At 39.8% G+C, this 18,180-nt stretch overlaps 1 protein-coding gene across 6 annotated transcripts in view; it reads left to right on the top strand.

Moving 5' to 3' along the window:
• The first annotated feature begins 16,895 nt into the window (after positions 1 to 16,895).
• Positions 16,896 to 18,180, top strand: part of LRRC4C (leucine rich repeat containing 4C) — a 603,191-nt gene continuing 601,906 nt past the window's right edge. For all 6 annotated transcript variants that reach the window (XM_076344391.1, XM_076344392.1, XM_076344390.1 and 3 more), the window contains exon 1: positions 16,896 to 17,500. The gene's annotated coding sequence lies outside the window, so the exon portion shown is untranslated. The remainder of the gene's footprint in view (positions 17,501 to 18,180) is intronic.

The raw sequence follows: 18,180 nt of genomic DNA, 5'->3' as shown, positions 1-18,180 counted from the left end.
TACTGAGAGTATTCAGTACTACAGCTGCTAAATGCAGCAGGATAGAACAAAGTTAACCTGTTGGTCTTCTGGTCACCCCTTCATGTGTGTATTCATACATGTGTAAGAGTGAGCAAGAAAGCAAAATAAAAAGAATACAAGAGAAATAGCAAATACTCCACCTCTTCTACTAAATGAAACTCATCATTTTTTATTGTCCAACTTGAAGAAGAAAAATCACTGTTCCTTTTGGAGAAACTACGTTTGATGATTTAAAACAATATACCTGGAAATATCTGTGAAACATTAAGGGCCGCCTGAAAAAGAAAGCTTTCTACTCAGCATCCTGTCAGAGTTATCTGATTCAGTGGTCAAATAAGTTTAAAATAATGGCCTTCAGAAACATTTTATTTGATTTATAGTAATTTCCTTCTCTTCTCAACTCTTTAAAAAACAATAACGTATTGATATTGTTTAACATCCCATGGCTCAAAACAGTTCCAGGCATTCTATGAATCTATAAAATATGGTCTTCTTTCTACAAATCATTACATCCATGAGTAACTTTATGTACATGAGTTATTCCAGGGATTTGCTGGGACTGTTTACATCTCCTCCCTTAATCGTTCACAGAGTGCATACATTAAAGGCACACAGGTAACTTTGCCTGTCACTGTAAGGCAAATGCTTAAGCCTGAATACTGCATCAAATTAACAGGCTAGTGGTAGCAGAGGAGTGTAAACAGGGTGTTTCAAATCCACCTGTAGTTTTCATAAAGGTATCATGACTTTTTAAAATCAAACCCACAATACTGGTTACAGAGCACAACAGAATTTCTGCAGCAAGTAGAAATCCACACTGAAGAGGAAGAACAGAGAAACATATCTTGAAGTTATCAAGATTGTTAAACGGTATGTGTGATATTTGATACCAACTGTACGAGGGGTATAACACCTTTAGAAATCAATTGTGTAGTACCAGGACTATGAAGAGCGAGGACAGATGGAAGTGGCATGCAGGAGTTGCTTAGAAAGAGAAGAGAGAGGGTTATTTAGTAATGTACTTGGCTGTGAGAGGTGGTTCCCCAAGTCAGTGCTGTAAGCTGCCTGGAGGGTAGATAGCTGATGCAGCAATGCTGAACTATGACAGTGACTGGGAATGATAGATGCGGGAGCTCTTAGCACCACTGAAAGATAATTAGGGGAATTGGCAGGGCTGGAGGGAAGAAAGCTGAAATCTATTGTAAGCATAAAGAAGATGAAAACCTGTTGTTGGGAGGAATATAAGGGCTTCTATCTCCGGTAAGTAAGGGAGGGAATTGAAAGCTCTCTGATGAAGGCAAGATCTTAGTGCCAGAAGTTCGGGGATAACCTGAAGGATGACAATTTGCCAAACTTGAGCCTGCTGCCTTGTAGAGAGCTTGCCATTTGCAAATGAGGAGCTTTCGACATGGGAGCAATACAGAGACAAAAATATAATTTGGTGTCTGGAAAGGTGGATGTTACAGAGATTCATGGAAAACATTGGCAAAATATGCAGTGTAAAGCTGAATGCTGTGATCTTTTTTAAGGTGACTTGGAACTTAATCTGTTAACCACAACAGTTCAGTATTAGCTGTGATAATAATGAAAAACATGTCAATGTACCTTAGAGTGATTCAGTCAACTTCTTCTGGATATCTCGTGCCCTAAATGCCTGTCACTGCTGAAGTCTGCATTAAGCAAACTCTCCTTTGGACCCTAGGCCCTTTCACACTGATGTATAGAGCCTCAAGTGGATAGGAATCCCCATGCAGGTTGCAGTATCAAATACTGAAAGAAAACACAGAACCCAAGAATTGGGTCCTTGGTCAGACGAAAGGATCCTTCTAATCCAGTATTGTGCCTCTTATGAGTGGAGATAGGGACAGGGTTGCTGGCAGGCATAGGAGGGCCTAGAGATAACTGGTTGCTATTGCAGTGTTAAACCAAGTTGCTTTCAACTCTAGATTAAAGAGGAAAGTCTTTATAACTATGACCAGGCTTTACTCCTACATATGTGCATTTTCTTCACTCACATCAAGAAAGTGTACTTGAAGGACTTCACTTACACTTCACAAGGCCACACGTTTATTACCTGGGCATTCATCATCTGACTGATAATTATGACTGTTCTTTGTATTTGGATTCTTTAGGGAGTGGGCTGTAGGTAAAGTACCTCATACTCCGTAGGTGTTTATATCCTATTAATTTCATTGAGAGTTAGGCAACTAATTAGATGCTACATGCCTGAAATCCTTTGATAAGGTAGGCCTTTGTCTCTGCAAACAGATGATATGCTGCCGATAGCATTGCAACAGAGTGAAGCTACAGTGTGGATGTTTTTGTACATAAGTGAGGAATTGGACCTTAGAAAATCCAAGCTTTTTTCTTGAATGCCCTATAAAGTCCTCTGTGACTTAGTTTAAGTTCTTCAAGCTCACCAGGTCCCAGTTCTTCACTAGCCATTTTCAGTTACCAACATCTGTCTCTTTTCAAGACAGAATAAGGGTAACATTTTCAAGATGTTTACAGAACAGCACTGTATTTTATACATTTTCACTTGATTTCTATACAGTGTACATATACATTCTTCTTGACTAGGTAGGGAAACAAAATACTTTCTTGGGGTAATGTACAGTAACGATCCATTTTCATGATATCTAAATGTCTTTGTCTCTTTCAGTAATACAAACCCCTCTATACTGTATTCTAGTATTCCACAAGTCCAGACTGAAAATAAATATCTCTGGAATTTTCTTTTTGTCTATTATTTCTGGCTCCAGATAGCAGGGAGAAGTGTATTTTAAGGGAGAGTTTGGTTCTTTGGAGGTGATTAAATGTATGTCTGCCAAAACACACTTGATCTAAACAGTAATCCCCCAGGAAGCCTGTGAGACTTTGAATTTTATTACTGAAGTCAGTTTACAGCTAAAATGGTTTCCTTGCCTCTTAGGTGTTACTTTCTCACGGTTACACTGGAGAGCAGAACCTGATTTTATAATAAAATTTACTTAGTATGCAAAATTCCAGATGTGGAATCAATGAAGATGCTTAAACAGAATTTAATGGTGATGATGAGTGACAGATGAGAAATCAGCTCCCTCTTCTAAACCTGGAATAGCTCAATGAGGCTATTGAATTGTAGGTGTTCACTAATTTCAGAAATGTCAGTAATTGTGAAATAAACAGGGATCAAGAATGAGTTTGTTTAAGGAAAATATGCTTTTCTAAATAGTCAGCACTAAGAAAAATAGTGTTTTAAAAAGTAATTTAAATAGCAGGTTTAAAAAATGCAATACATGAGCTTTTTGGGAAAGAACTACCTCAGTGTTTCTTTTTCAAATAATATATTGTCTGTATGATTGATGTAGTCGATACACTGTGTGAGCTGTGATCCCGGTTGCCGATTCACAGCAAGGTGCAGACAGGTTAGTATGGATTGGTAGTGAGGTACATACAGCATTATGGGTTCTGTCACGAGCAAAACAGAATCAACTTGAAGAATTTTTACTGTATCTTATTGCCAACTAACACAAACTTCTAATCGCTGATTTGAGTATTCAGAAAGAAGGAAAATGCGCACAATGAAACAAGCCCTGAGGAAAAGACCTTTCCCCCACCTTCCCCAGGTTCAGCTTAAGTCAAATGCCTCTCCTCCCCACTTCCTAGGCTCAGCTTCCCTCAGTTTTTCCCATCTGTTACACCCAATCCACCCCAATTCCTTTGAGGAGGTGACAGGTGGTGCAGGGGGCCGGGGTCAGTGCAGAACTGTTTGTCTGCTGCTCCTTGGGTCACCCACAGCTACAGTCCCTCGGGGGTGTCCCTGCCCCAGCGTGGGTCACCCACCGTTGAGGTTTTGAAACTCGATGAGTGGCTTACACTAGTATTGGAGCCATCTGGAATTGATTGTGACCAGCCCGGGGCAGTTCATGCCCTCCCCCAACACCGGGCACCGCTGCAGCTCCTGCTACTTAAACCAGTTCAGGCCCAATACACTCTTCTAAACTTTAACTGGAACTGACAACATTTTCATAGGGTTTTTTTTACAGCCATCTGGTAGAATTTCAGAAAATTTAATTAGGAAATTAAATCCCTGCTACAAAATGTCATAGGGTAGCTAAACAACATCATATAAAAACATTAAAAAGGGGTAACGCTGTGTCCTAAAAGCTGACTCTGTCATACCTGAGACAGGAGCGTCAGTGGCTCTGAATTGGTGTGAGAGCCCTTCACACAACTTGTAGATACAGCAGTAAAAAGTTTCAGTGACTTTCTAATAGTGAGATTCTCTTTGCATCAGTGCTTGGAAAGGCATTTAGGATAGGTGTGTGGTAGGAGGTCCCACCTCTTGGGTGGACACAGGTCATGACAGTAAGATAATCTGTTGTCAGAGATCTCACTTCATTTTTTTTGAGAGTGAGAATGGTGGAAGTCATAGCTGCAGCTCAGATGGCAACGTTTTCTCTGAAGATTTGGTTTCCTTTAGTTCTTCATTTCTTTTCCAAAACTGCTACTTAGGCTGCATTGTCCATTGCAAAAGTAAATTTGGACATAAAACCTGAAATCCTAATGAAGACAAAGTGATGCGGGGTATTTATATCCCTGTAGTCAGTTGAGGTAGATGAGAGGATATGTGGGGACGAAGCTGATTTTGATTAGTTAACTTTGGAGTAAAGTCTGCACCATGTACAATTCCAACAAGTTCACTGCATCTGTGAATATATGGGAGATTATTTTTTGTTCCCAATTAAGATATTATTATTGTGCTCAGTTGAACAATAGCAGCTTTTCTCTTTTGAGGGCTGCTTTCTTTTTATACTGGGGAAAATAATCTGTCACCTAACTCTCATTTGGAGTTCAGCTGTTGCTAACTCATAAAGAGCTTGGAGACATTAGGATCAAGGTCAATATGTGTGAGACAACAGCTTGCCGAAATGGCTTTTTTAAAAGCCTGAGGTTAAACATATATAACCAATATTTTTCTTCTGTGAAATGACAAGCATATTTCTTTTATTAATGGGAAACACAATCTTTCTGAACTTGAATTTTATCAACTGAGCGTATAGGGCTTTTATTTTTTTCCTTGCCCCCCTCCCAGTTGTTATCCCACTTTTAGAGAGTTATACAAAGATTTTGTCTTCATTTTGCAACATGTGACAATGAATAAACACCCTTACTTGGGTTACAGACCATCAAAAGAAATGCTAATACCTTTGCATTCAGTGTTATTCTTCAATGAAGTCCTTTGATCTGTAAAATTAAACATGTTCCTTCCGTCACTATCTGCATAAAACCCTCTAAAAGCCCTAAGTTTTTCTAAATTACACCGATTTCTACAGTGACATTTTGATGATGAAACTTTTTCTGAAGAGAATTCTTGAACTAAGATGACATCTTTTCAAAGACAATTTGCCCTCAGTGCTGTGCAGGCAGCTGAGATACAGAACCCAGATATACACAGCTGTATTGTGGCTTAGCAGATGACAATGGATGCAAAATAAATTCTTTTAGCTTAAGTCTCAGTAGAAGAGATTTAGGCTGCAGTATTTTATCTTTCTTTTGCAATGGGTTAAAATATTTCTGCTCAGCTGTACTCAGTTACTCATTAAAACATGGTGCCGATGTAGTCACAGAATTAATCTTACGTGGCTCCAGCTATGTGGGAATGAAGGTGCTCCTATACAGGTTCACAGGAGTAGTTAATAAATATAATTTTATATCAGTAAGTATTAGAGGCCAAAAGAAGAGCTTATACCAGCTTAGCATTACAGCTTTCTTAGAGCAGCACATGCCACATACAGGAAACCAGTGCAGGTTTGTGTGTAAACAGATAGCAGAAACACAGAAGTTTCACAAGGAAACCCCCTAAGTTCAGTAGTAAGAAGAAGATCATGCAAACATTGATTTCCTAAAAGAATAGAAATACAAATAAGTCCTAAGAACGCCTCCTTAGGACCAAGTAACATTAGCTATTAATACATACGCATAACTGAAGTACAAAAAAGTTTGGATGACTTCCGAAGGCCACATAATGGGTGGAAGCTGTGGGCATAGAAAGCATGCCCATTAGGCCACAAGCGATGTAACTTCGAGTAGCTCTAACACCCCAGAGATGCCCAGGCGCTTACAGGTTTCCTCATGGCCTAGCTGGAGCTCTAGGAATAACATTTGCCTGTTTTTATGCTGGTGGCTGCATGACTTCTGCTTATTCAATATGCTGTTAAACTTGTGGTTTTGCTGTGCCTGACCTTGTGCCTTATTTACTGCAAGTGCTTCAAGTGCTTTCCTGGGAACAGAATTATTAAGCAATAGGCTTTTCCATGGGTTTATCCTTAGACCATCTGAGAGCTTCATGAATATTAATATTCCACTGTTATTTTCCTCTGTTCTTCTTTAATAAGGTGGTAATATGATCCCCATTTTACATATGGAACAGAAGTTCAGAACATTTCAGATTAAAAAATTAGAGCCACAATGCAGGGAGCCCAGGATTTTGGATTTCACACTCTTTGGTGCAAGCTCTGACGCACCCTGACTGCTGTCAGCTGTGAAGGGTCAGTGTCAGGCAGGGGGGAGCATAGGTGTTTTGGGGGGTACTTATGGCAATCAGTGCCCAGCTGGGTGGGGGCATATGCAGCTTTTCAGATGGAGCCTGGAAGGGCAGGAGGAGTGTTAGGAGCTTGTGGTGATCAAATGGGTTTGAAGTAATGGAGAGGGGCTGCTTTTTTCCCCCTACTCTTTTTGTGGAGCTGTGTCTTACTCAGGCCTAGTAGTAGGGTTATGTGCTTCCTGGGGTTTGAGGGAAAGACTTCTGGTTCTGGGGAAGGTACGTTTTGGTAAAACTGCTGAGAAGTGCATTCAGAGTCTAAACAGAGGACTGGTGAGGAATGCATATGTGATGTTGTATTTAAGCTGCTTTTAGCCAGCTAATGGGAAATACTGATTGTGGGATGGTGTGTGGAAATGAAAAAAATGGGGTGTTTAAAATCCTTCCTCTTCTTCAGGAGTCTTAAACTTCTAAACTTAGGGAACCTTTATGTGGTTTGGAGCCCTCTTCTGAGGGTAAATATTCTATGTTCAAAGACTGTGTAAGACTTTATTATAATTTACTGTAATGTGGTATCCAAAAATAACTGTGAGAAAATACCAAGTGGGAAAATGTGTGCTCTTTCTGTGTGAGGACACTGGCTGGGTCAAGCATGCGGGCAGTAGGGGACCTGGGCTCTTTCTCGCTGTGAGGAGCTTTTGTCTGCTGCTTCTAACTCTTAGAGGAGTACCCTAGTCCCTTGGACTTTGGTGACATTCACTGTCTCTTTCCCTCTTAGCACTTAGGGCAAGCTCAGTTTTATTTTCCTGCAATTTTCAGTTCTCCCCCCCTGCCCCCTTATTTCAGCCTGTGCATTTTTGCTAGCTAGTCTGATCTGTAGTCTTCAGTAGCCCAGCTGTCAACTCATAGTAACTCTCTGTTGAATGGATGTGAACTGAGCGTATTTAGGTTTTGCATGTTTGTTTTACAAGTTCACAATGCTTTCAAAATATGGATGACACAAATTTTCTGATGCTGGGGAGAGCTGCCTGCTAAATTAAAAAATCTTATTCTGAAGTCTAAGTATGCTAGAAAAATGCAGTGGATTAGCTGTAACGCTGTCCTTTGCAAATCAAAGTATTTTTACTGTAAGTTTTGCTTTCTGAATTAATTTTCTTGAAACATTTAGCCTGAAGGAGGTACTTGACGGGAGACGTGTAATCCAAAAGTGCTACAGTTTCATAAAATTCTAAACTGTCCATGAGAGAGTATTTTTAGGGTTTTTTGGTTTTGCTTAGAGTGAATGGTGTAATCAACTAACCTTGATTATGCATGGTATAACCAACACCTTCTTAATAGTTTGGCATGTAGTCCTTCTGAAAAGGCAAATAGAAATTAACAACATTTTTCTTGTCAGAGTCTTTCTAATACCCCATGTGGTAACAAAATCCTTGTTTTTCTTCTGTATTCATGTCTTTATGAAGAATGCCATCAGCTGTTTGGGTTTTCTCTGTTGGATCATAGAAGCTACCAATGGAAAAGACCTCCTTCATTAGGTTACCTAATGCCACTCATCCTCAGTACAAGATTATTCCCTATTGTACTATTATTTTGCCCAGTCTCATTTAAAGTGATACCTATGCTACGGCTTACACAGCTTCCTCTGAATGGCATTTCCAAAGATGAAGATGATCTAATTAACATACATGTTTTGTGCTTTACAATCTAAACTTTTATTTACCTTAATTTCATCTAACAATTCTTAGTGAAAACTTCTTTATGATGTAAAATAACTTTCAGCTCCTGATTAGAAGTTAGTCTATGGTTATTTTGTTTCCATGGTACACATGCCTCCAAGAGCTACGTTTTCTGTCAGTCTTCTGTTTCTATCTAATGGACCTAAATCAGGTTTAAATTTAAGAAGGTTTTCTCTTCTTACTCCTGAATTAGCCAAAACAACTTAGCAAATATTCTTTCTCCCACACAAATTATTTGTAGTTCGAGTTAAATTGTGAGTAGCTTGTATTTATTTATTCTTGAGCAAAGTCCTGTAACAAACTCTCAGTGGTAGCAACTAGGAAACCAATGAACCCCAGTGAGTCTTAGAATGGATGCGACTTGTTTTTGATTAACATTATTATATGGAATAGTGTGCTATGGAAGGAGGCAAGTTTTGGCTGGATTATTTTGAGTTATTCTAAACAAGGATGTATTCCTAAAAGTTTTCGCTTGTTACTTTCTCTCTTGTACTGTAACTTCCAAACTCTTTAATTGTGCTTTGTCTTTTGCTCAATCCTTCAGCCTTCTGTTCACATGAAACCTGGATTTGTTTTTTTGGGCTTCATTTTTAGTTACAAGTTTTCAAACTTGGTGATTTGCTATGTGCTTCCCCATCTCACCCTCCCCCCCCATTTTCCCCTTGATTTTTCCGTCCTACCCTACCACTCCAATCAATACTCTCTGGTGTATTTTGTGTTCATTCAAAGATGTCATTACTCTTCTTTCCCAGAATCTGTAGAGAAGTTTTGCTGTAAAGGCTTCTTCCTTCTCACCCCGGCTCTCTTTTCTTTCTTTCTCTCACCCACGGCAGAAAGAACAAGCTCACCACAGTGGCAGCTAATAGAGGTAGCTCATACCCAATTTCATCAGTTTTCATTTACATCTCCAAAAAATATTTGGTGAACCTCTTGAGGTTCTCCTAACTGTGCTTTCAGTAATTGCAGCAGAGTCCAGGGCACGCAGGTGATAGAGGCGGAAGTGGGATGTGAGTCTGTGTACTGATCACAGTACAGGGAAACCTTTATCTCCAGATCATCCAGGCCAAGTAGGTATAGACCGAAAATTGTCAAGCAGTGGAAGACATCATGTTTCTGCTCTAGGACTGACAAAGAACATAGACATAGCATTAACAAGAACAGGCAATTAACTTTTGTAAACACTATTCTCTAGGGTTAAACTTTCAAGAAATATCTTTTTCTCATGGTTGACACCAACAGTTATTGGACCTCTCAGTCTTTAGAGGGAGCTTATCTATTTGTGATGCATGATACTTCCTGGAGAGTGATTGCAGATTAACCCTTGATAACAATCTGCTAACACCAAACGTAAGCACCTGCATGAAAGGTATCTATGTCTGAGCTGGTCACTCAAGCCCTCCTGAGCCTTGGAGGGTCTGGTCTCCTTCTCCCAAATGTAGATGCCTAAAACGCAACAAATGAATAGTGCCCTGAGGTATCAACTCTTTTTAACAGCGACTATAAAACAAACCTGAAAGGACAAGCTCGCATGTAGATGTATGACCACAAGTGAAAGGACTGCTGTCTTTGAGGATAGTTAAATGCTATTTGTTCTGAGACCAATAAGAAAGATGCATCTGTAGGTATCATAATGTATTAAAATTATTGTTGCTAAAGCATGTACTTGGAAGTGCTGCGCTGGTTTGAGTGAGGAAGAAAAAAACCTCACCAGCTTTAGCTTGAAGTCCGAAACAATCTGCTCTTTTCTATCATCTGTAAGCTTAAAATTTAGCACAAGAAAAGCTAATCTTTTGCTGTCTGTTGCCCATGGTGATATGTAGGTGTTAGTAAGAAGAGTAAAGGAAATTCTTGTATGGAAAATGCTTCATTGCACGTGAGGGACATGGATGTAATGGCTGACAAAAAATGTTTAACAGGAAAATAAGTCATCTAAGCCTGCAACAGACTCTATCAGCATATGAATTTTTGAGATAATAGAACTCAGTGTTCATGCAGTGGCTCTTTACAGCATTAACTCCGAGATCTATTAGGCTTTGGAACAGTCTCCCATGAAAAGTAACGGAGACCCTATTGCTCAGACTTTTAAAATTAGACTGCAAGCTGGTCAACATACATTACCGAGCAGTAACTGAGAGGTGAACTTGGTTGAGAGAGATGAACATAACAGATCTCTTCCATTTCTGTATTTCATGAGGTTACTGCCAAGGTAACAATCAAATCTAATTACTTGATCAGCCTAACCATCTAATTAGATTTTCTTCTTTAGGTTTTCCCCATTAATGTGCCAACTTCCTTCTTGATGGAGCACACTAACCCTTAAAGTCTTGCAAGTGCAGTTGTGTACAAGGTTTGATTAATTTCTATCCCAATAGATGTATTAGCATAGCCACCTCTCTGTTTGAGGCTAAAGTAGCTTTTATTTTGCAACTTCTGCAGTAGCTGCAGATCTCTTAGGCTCTCGCAAGCCTTTGTCCCCATTGTGAAGTGAAATGTCTTATTTCAGGTCTAGCTTGGGTTAAGCTAGAAAGTATTAAAATACCATATTTCAACATGACTTTGATATGTGAAGGAGCAGACACTCTGTCACAGAACCCTTCTGAATATAGGTAAAACTCAGAAAGGCTCAGGTCTTTTTGTCCTTCTTGTGAATCCTGAAATTAGGGGTTTTTTAATTGTTCCCCTTGTTTTGATTCACTATAGGTTGTTTTTGCATGCAAGCAAATCTTAATGATTGTGTGTCTGCTTGCAACTCTGTAAATATTCTAAAACAACTTTCTAAAATACTGCACAGTCATAAACATATGAGAAGACATTTTGACCTCTCCTGATGTTCTTGGTAGTCAGCTAGAGTCAACCTGCAGTGTTCAGATAAACATAGAAAGCATACCTTTTTGTTAAAATAAAGCTAACTTTACCCCCATCCTGATATTTTTCCTCCTTTAGCAATGCCTATCCCACTGCTGAGTATCAAGGAGGTTTGCTGAATTCCCGTGCACAGAAGTGAGACTTGAAACCTAGACTTGGGGCTGGAAGGAAAATGGCAATCTCTATAGAGCAGGAATATTGATGAAACTATCCCTCAGGCATTCGTAATTGCAGTCAGTAAAACTTGAGTCAGTATAAATAATAAACTGCTGATGGGCACAAGAGGTACAGAGAGAATAGTCAAAGCTCCTGGAGAATTAAAGCATCTGAGACTCGAAATATTGGTTTAAGATATATGTAGTAATCGCAGCTTCCGATTTTTCTTTCTGTTTTCTTAATTTTTTTTACCTGAATGTATGTTAAGTTAAAGGTCATGAAGAGATTTATGACCAACTAAAAAAAAATCAAATTAAAATCTCCTTCTGCTTAGAAAAGAAAAATCTTCTAGGGAACTGAAATGTAATAGTGTAATACCCCAATTTTTTTGCTGTCAATGCTTCTTCAGTATAGGATAAATCAATCCAAGGTATTTAGTTTTAGTTTAGTAACTCTCATCTTGTTTCTTAAACAGTGATGCAGTATTTAAGGCTGCCTGTGTACTTCAACAATCCAGCTGTTTCTAGTAAGTGCTCAGTGGCGTGAGAGTAAAATCCAGACAAGTAATTTGACTAATTCTGTTTTTGATAAAAGACATACCGCATCCTTTAATTCTTGCAACCCATCTCTCTGCAGAGGGGAAGAGAGATAATAATTATCACAGATAAATGCAAGCAAATGTAAGAATGGTCATATTAGCTCAAGCTGAGGATCTGTGTATTGGAGTATTCTGCTCACAGCAGTGGCTGTGAGTGGATGCCTCTGTAAGAGGAAAAAGGCAGGGCAAACACAGGCAATGTCACTATCCTTCAAGTATTTTCTCCTGTCTCTTGACCGCAGAGGAAAAATTATAATTTCCTTTGTGGGGGAGGGAACAGGTATATATCAGAATATAACATCTGTGTAGGATTTTGAGGGTTGGAGTCTGTGGGCATGGTTTTCTGATTGATTTTGATTTTTTTTTTTAATGATGATGAGCTGTAAGCGTTCTTTTTGACACTTTCAAAATAAGGCTTTAAACTTTTTTTTCCCCCTTTCCCAAAGGAAAAGGTAAGGAAACATGTAGGTTTTTTTTTAACTTCTGACTTTTGATAAAATTGAGTTTTCTTTGTAAGTCAGGTATAAGGGCTGGAAAATCTGTCTTCAAATAATAGCAGCCAAATAGCACAAAATCAAGGTGATTATGATTTGTATGTCAGCATTGCAGGATTAATTTGAAATCACAGGCTTGAGGCACTGAATTAGAGTAAATTTTTAGGCAGAAGGCTGGAATCTGATGGTAAGTCTCTGTTGGAACTAAAAAATATCTACAATGAAAACTGCTCAATTTGCCAAAGAAGTTGGTTAAAAAACCCCCCACAACTGCCACTATATGACATGCCTATCTTTAGTGTGTTTCTCAAATTCTGAGGAACTTGCTTGTGTTGCTCACTAGACTATGACTGTGAGTTTTAAGACGTAAAAAACATGAAGGATCAGTTTGCTGTAGTTATGCTGTTCTTTCTCCCTGGAGAAGAGAGGTTCAGGGTGAAATAATTATTACTGTTATTCATATGCCTATTGCAACAGGAATGGGTAGACCCTGACCCTATACTTTCTACAAAATGCTCAGCACAGTAGAAATCTGTTTACCATTTATCTTGAATATAACCTTTGCAAACATTTCAGGAGTTTGCCAAGAATTAATTCCCCACCACCACCACCCCCCTCCAGATAATATGTTCTCTTGCTTGTCTCTTTTCCACTTTCTTTCACAGTTTGTCTCCTGAAATCTTTGTGGTTACAAGTAGGCTTCACAACTCCTGGGAGAGGGGTTTATTGAAAAGCGATCACAGTGCTCTCAGTATTGTACAGTCCAGCTCTGAAGGTGCCTCAGTCAAACAGTGGCAGCGGATGCTGGGCTTCTGTAGAGGGCAGTGGCAGCTGTTCATAACAGAGGCAGCAGAAGCCAACATGTGCTGCCTCACAGCCCCTCCAGTTTGTAGGCCAACGTATACATTTACGCCACCCATTGATCCTGACTTTAAGTTAGGACTTGGCCAACGAAAGTGGTGTGGAGAAACTGGTATGTATTTGCTTCTGATCATTGTTACTAGGCTGTTCATATGGATAGTGTAGGCAGCTGGCAGTAGTAACTCCTAAAACTTCATCAGCCAGAGGTGCCTGGTTGTACCTGGTGACAGACTGTTTACATGAGCCTCTCAAGATCATCTTTCACCCCTGCTATAGCTTTCACCTTGCTAATAGCTTTGTCAGTGTGGAAATTGTAGTCTTAAATATGACTTTTCCTTAATTAAAGTCACTGAAAATTAAGAGGAAGCAAGGGGGCTGGGCCGACAAATAGCATATGGATTTGGGGTTCACAAAATCAAAACAGGTTAACATAATATAAACCAAGTGAAACACTGCAAAAAACTTTGAGGGACTTTGGAGTTTTTGTGTGTGTGCATGCGTGCCAGGTCAGTACTTTCTCCACTGAGGGCTTTGCAGAGCAATAAGCTCACGTGCTTAACTTGTGCTGAATTTCAGAAGTTCTTTTCAGAGGTGTGATATTAACTGACAGGTCATCAAGTTCAGCTGAGTTAGGTGAGGGCCAAAGTGAGAGGGAGTTGAAGTAAGGTTTAGGGTTTTTGGGGGTGGGGGCAGGGAGTGGTATATCTGCCTGGTTTGTATTGTTTTGTAAACTGTCTGTTTTAAGCATCATGTGGGAATATGAACAAAGAGGCTTGTAAGACTGTAGTGGTCAGGGGAGTGATGAGGTGTTTTGTCCAAAGTGCTACATGTGCTGCCCCTGGGGGAAAAAACCAAAATCAAGAAACAATCAACCCTTGGAAGTGCAAAGGATGTTTTTTCCTTTTGATTAACATGAAAGTAATTAGCAGGTGGTATAGTTTTAACACAGATGTAAGGACAGATGAGGTAGGACAGAGGTCTTTGCCTGCACCTTTGGGATTATGGTGAGCAATACTTGGAAGATACTATTAACAATAACTTATTCTTGCACAGCACTTAATCTTTTTTTTCCTCCTCTGTAGCATGTAATCTGTGTCATGGAAATGAGAACGCAAGTCAATTTAATTCTTTTTGCTGTTGTTCCAGTCCCATGAATTGTAAACATTAGATGTGTGAATTGGTTGAACTATCTTTGGTGTAACCTTTTTTTATGTACTCGAGCGATTCCAAATACACCTAGAAAAACAACTTTAAGGTGGTGGAAAAGACCGTCCACAGTAGACTTTTGTCTAGACATGAGGTCTGTCTTATGAAATCTTGGCTGACTAGTTAGAACTATAAATGTTATGTCACTGATAAAGTGAATATTCTGAGAGTAGCCAAATTACTCATGCCACAGTCTTAGAAAGTAGACATGAACCATTAGCTTCATTAGCACGTGTTCTGGGATGATGTGTTCTCAAAACAGAAAGTATCAACATCGTGCTATAAGCTTGTGGTATGCCTGTGGTGTTTTGGACACTGCACGAGGTGGAAAAGGTTTGTGACATGAGTTTTCCAGTGAATAGAGCAAAGTCAATATGAAGGACCATTAAATATATCAGGGCTTCTCAGCATGAAGCAATGAGTCCAGGCAGGGTATGACAGAAGACTATGAAGCTGTGAGTGGCATACCCAAGTGTGCAGAGCATTCCTGTATCTGACCTTGCAACTCTTTATGGCACAGATAATTAAAGGTTGGGACAGCGTACTTGGGAAATACCACTTTTTGCTTCCTTCGATCTTATGGTTGTCTGTGACAGTGACCAACAGAGGCAAAATTTTGGCTAGATGGACCTTCAGTCCAAGCTACTATGGCTGCTCATGTTCCTATGTGGATAGGTTCAGTTATGTTCGTGGATGAATGAGAATGCTGCAATTATTTCTCTTCTCCACAACCCGTCCTATTCCTAACACTGCACGACACCCTGTGTTTCTGTTTAAGCTCCGTAAGTCAAGAAAACAGCAAAGGAGAAAAAAATCAGTTACAATTTACAATGTCTCCTGTTAGTTCTGTGGACTTTCATGTGAATAAATCATTTTAGATTTAAATTATAATGCAAGTTAAGCTGAAAAAGTGAACAAAAGCCCAAGTGACTACATGTGATTAGCGGAACAATGCTGGTCCTTCCATCTTCTGAAACAGTTCCCTACAGTGCCCTGTATTCTCTTTCCAGATACCATGGACATCCAGCCTTTTTGTGCTGTGTGGTTTTGTAAGTTCACTGGCTGTCAAAACTGCAGGGTTTACTTACCAGTAGAAGGCTTTTACTCGGTGTTAGTATTAAATATTGTGGCAACAGTGCTTATGGACAGTGCCATATTACACTGCAGTCCTCTGTGCTAAAGTAACAGTAATACTGCTGGGCTTCCTTGCCAGCTAGCCTATGGATGGGCTATCTAAAACTACGTGGGCATTTCCATCTCTGTGCTTGTTCAATCACAGTTTAGTTGCTAGCTCTTTTTGTGATATGAAGCACCAAACTCACTTCCTGTAGCTCATTCAATGGGGACCTCTGTCAAGTATATTTGGTTACTCAGACCTATGAACTGGTTCCTTACCAGTCCCACACAGTTATAACTTACTGTAGTAGCCCCCAAGCTGCTTCTGAAGAATGGTTGATTTTTGCTTTTAGGTTCCTGAAGGAGTCTCAAAGTGTCATCTGCTGCAAAAAGTTGGAATTATGGATGCCAAGTGAGACAGCAGTGCTTGCATCCTGAACTTGATGAAGAGGGTCTGAGTTACCTTTGGGAAAGCAAAGGCAATATGACTGCTTTCATATTTCCTGGGAGTGAATTACAACTAGGGCTTGTACTTGCCACAACAGAATACCCAGGTTCACGCACCAATGCAGGTCCGCTACTTACACAATACATGGAAAACCTGTTTTGCTGTTGGACTGAGAACTCTAAACTCATTTCACAAGTCAAAGGTTTCAGCAGAACAATTCTCGGTACAGGAGGGAATTTCAAGCACCTTCAGAAATGCAGTGCTGGATGTCTGCCTTGGCCAACTTTCTAAATTTCTCTTTTCCTGCCAGAAATCCTTTCTTTTCTAAAAATATTTACTTGACTCTGCGTATTGCTGTCTAATCTAGAGATGGATAATACAGTGCTGATTTTAAAATCCTGACTGGTACAGGATATAAGAATGACTTCCAAAATAGTGCTAAAATGAGTCACTTTGGACCAAATTTTCTAACCTGACGTGCTCTTCTGGGTGTAGTGGTTTCTACACCAACGCCCCCACTCCCTCCCCCTGTAACCACTACTGCGGTTCTAATCTTCTAGACCACTTAGTACCCTCCTCTTATCCTAAGTAAAATAAATACAGTTGCTGGCTCTGATATTCATTAAGTGATAATCCAGATTAATTCAGACTTTGATGTAGAAACAGGTCCTATTTCAGCTGCAAAGAAATCCAGATCGCCCCATGGAAAATGCACACACATGCACGTACGCACACACAATATGTAGAATGCCTTAAAGAAACTGTAGCTAACCACCTTATTAGTATTCCTCCCTCCTCTGTGTTTCAATTGCAGCAACAGAGGGCTGAGCAAAATGCAGTAGAACAGGGACAGAGACAGAGCTGGCAATCATCTCGGTGCAGGCTGCTGAATGTAGGGGGTGGGGGGATGCAGCAAAGCAAGATTAATAACCTTGCCATAATCCTGTGCACCCTGGAAGGAGATACCTCTGGTGACTGAGCTGTTCTTGTCTTGATTAATTGGACTGAGTGAATGAGTGGCTGGCAATCCACCTGGTTTGGAGGCGACCCCCTGGTTTTGCTGCTCTCTGAATCCTCTACCCATCTGGGAAGGTAACAGTGAGACATACCATCTGCAGCACACACAGCAGCTATTGGAGGCTACTACTGACAGTTTGCACTACAGTTTTTTGGTGAGCAAGAAGCCAGGTACATTGTACAGTAGGATATTTCTGTGCTCAAGCTACTGAATTTCACAATCTGGTCCTTCAGCAACCCCCTACGTTGCCTTTTCCAATTGCCTTTGAGTTCTGGGCTTACTTTTGGCATAGTCTCCTGGACGCATTTTGCTGGGGATGGAAAAGCAGTAAATGGAACCTCTGAAAACTAATTGTTTTGCTTCTGTGTGACTCGAGAAAGAGAAAAGCAAAACGAATCAAATCCAGCTGGAGGAATTTAAATTTCTGAGAAGTTTACAGAGGGACTGTACAAAAGGTAAGCCCAGGGGTTTGTCTACCTCTTCTGTTTCCTTTTTTTGTTTCCTGCTTGCTTGTTTGAGCTGGGGAAAAAAGCTAAAACGTGAGTACTGGGTGCATATGGAGTGTGGTGTTTGTAAAGTCTGTGCTTGCAATTTGTATCCCCTTTTTACTTCCTTTTCTGTTTTGGGGTTGGTTTTTTTTTCCCTTCTCTGCCTGCGATTTGCACAGTAAAAATGCTTGCAAAATAATGATCTATAGTGCTGGAAAATGTTAGTTAAATAGCACTAGAAAGCTCCTTTCATTTCAAAGGTATTAGAATTTCTAGGGAGAGAATTCTTTTTATTAAATTAGCTAAAATATTTGGAAAGTATCTAGAATGGGCAAGAAATATAGCTCATACAGTATCTTCAATAGAGATCTCCATATTTTCATAAATCTTGTCTAGTTTTTTTCTCTGCATTTGTCAGATCTGGAATGATGAATATGTAAGTAAAAAGCTGCTTCTGCTGCTGTTAGCGGAAGTAGATGGTAGCAGAATGGAAATTGAGGATTTGTGCATCACTTTATGTGAAGTTCATCGGTTTGCTTCTCATTAACCTTTTGAATGCTGCTGCTTTCTTTTTTTTTCAGCTACAGAATGTATGAAATATGTAGGACCAAACAGTAATAACTCATATGGAACAGAGTGCCAATCAC

Source organism: Aptenodytes patagonicus, chromosome 7, assembly GCF_965638725.1.
Source record: "Aptenodytes patagonicus chromosome 7, bAptPat1.pri.cur, whole genome shotgun sequence".
In the NCBI taxonomy this organism is placed as follows: domain Eukaryota; kingdom Metazoa; phylum Chordata; class Aves; order Sphenisciformes; family Spheniscidae; genus Aptenodytes; species Aptenodytes patagonicus.
The sequence above is the reverse complement of the archived record's forward strand: the minus strand, read 5'-3'. Positions and strand labels throughout refer to the sequence as shown.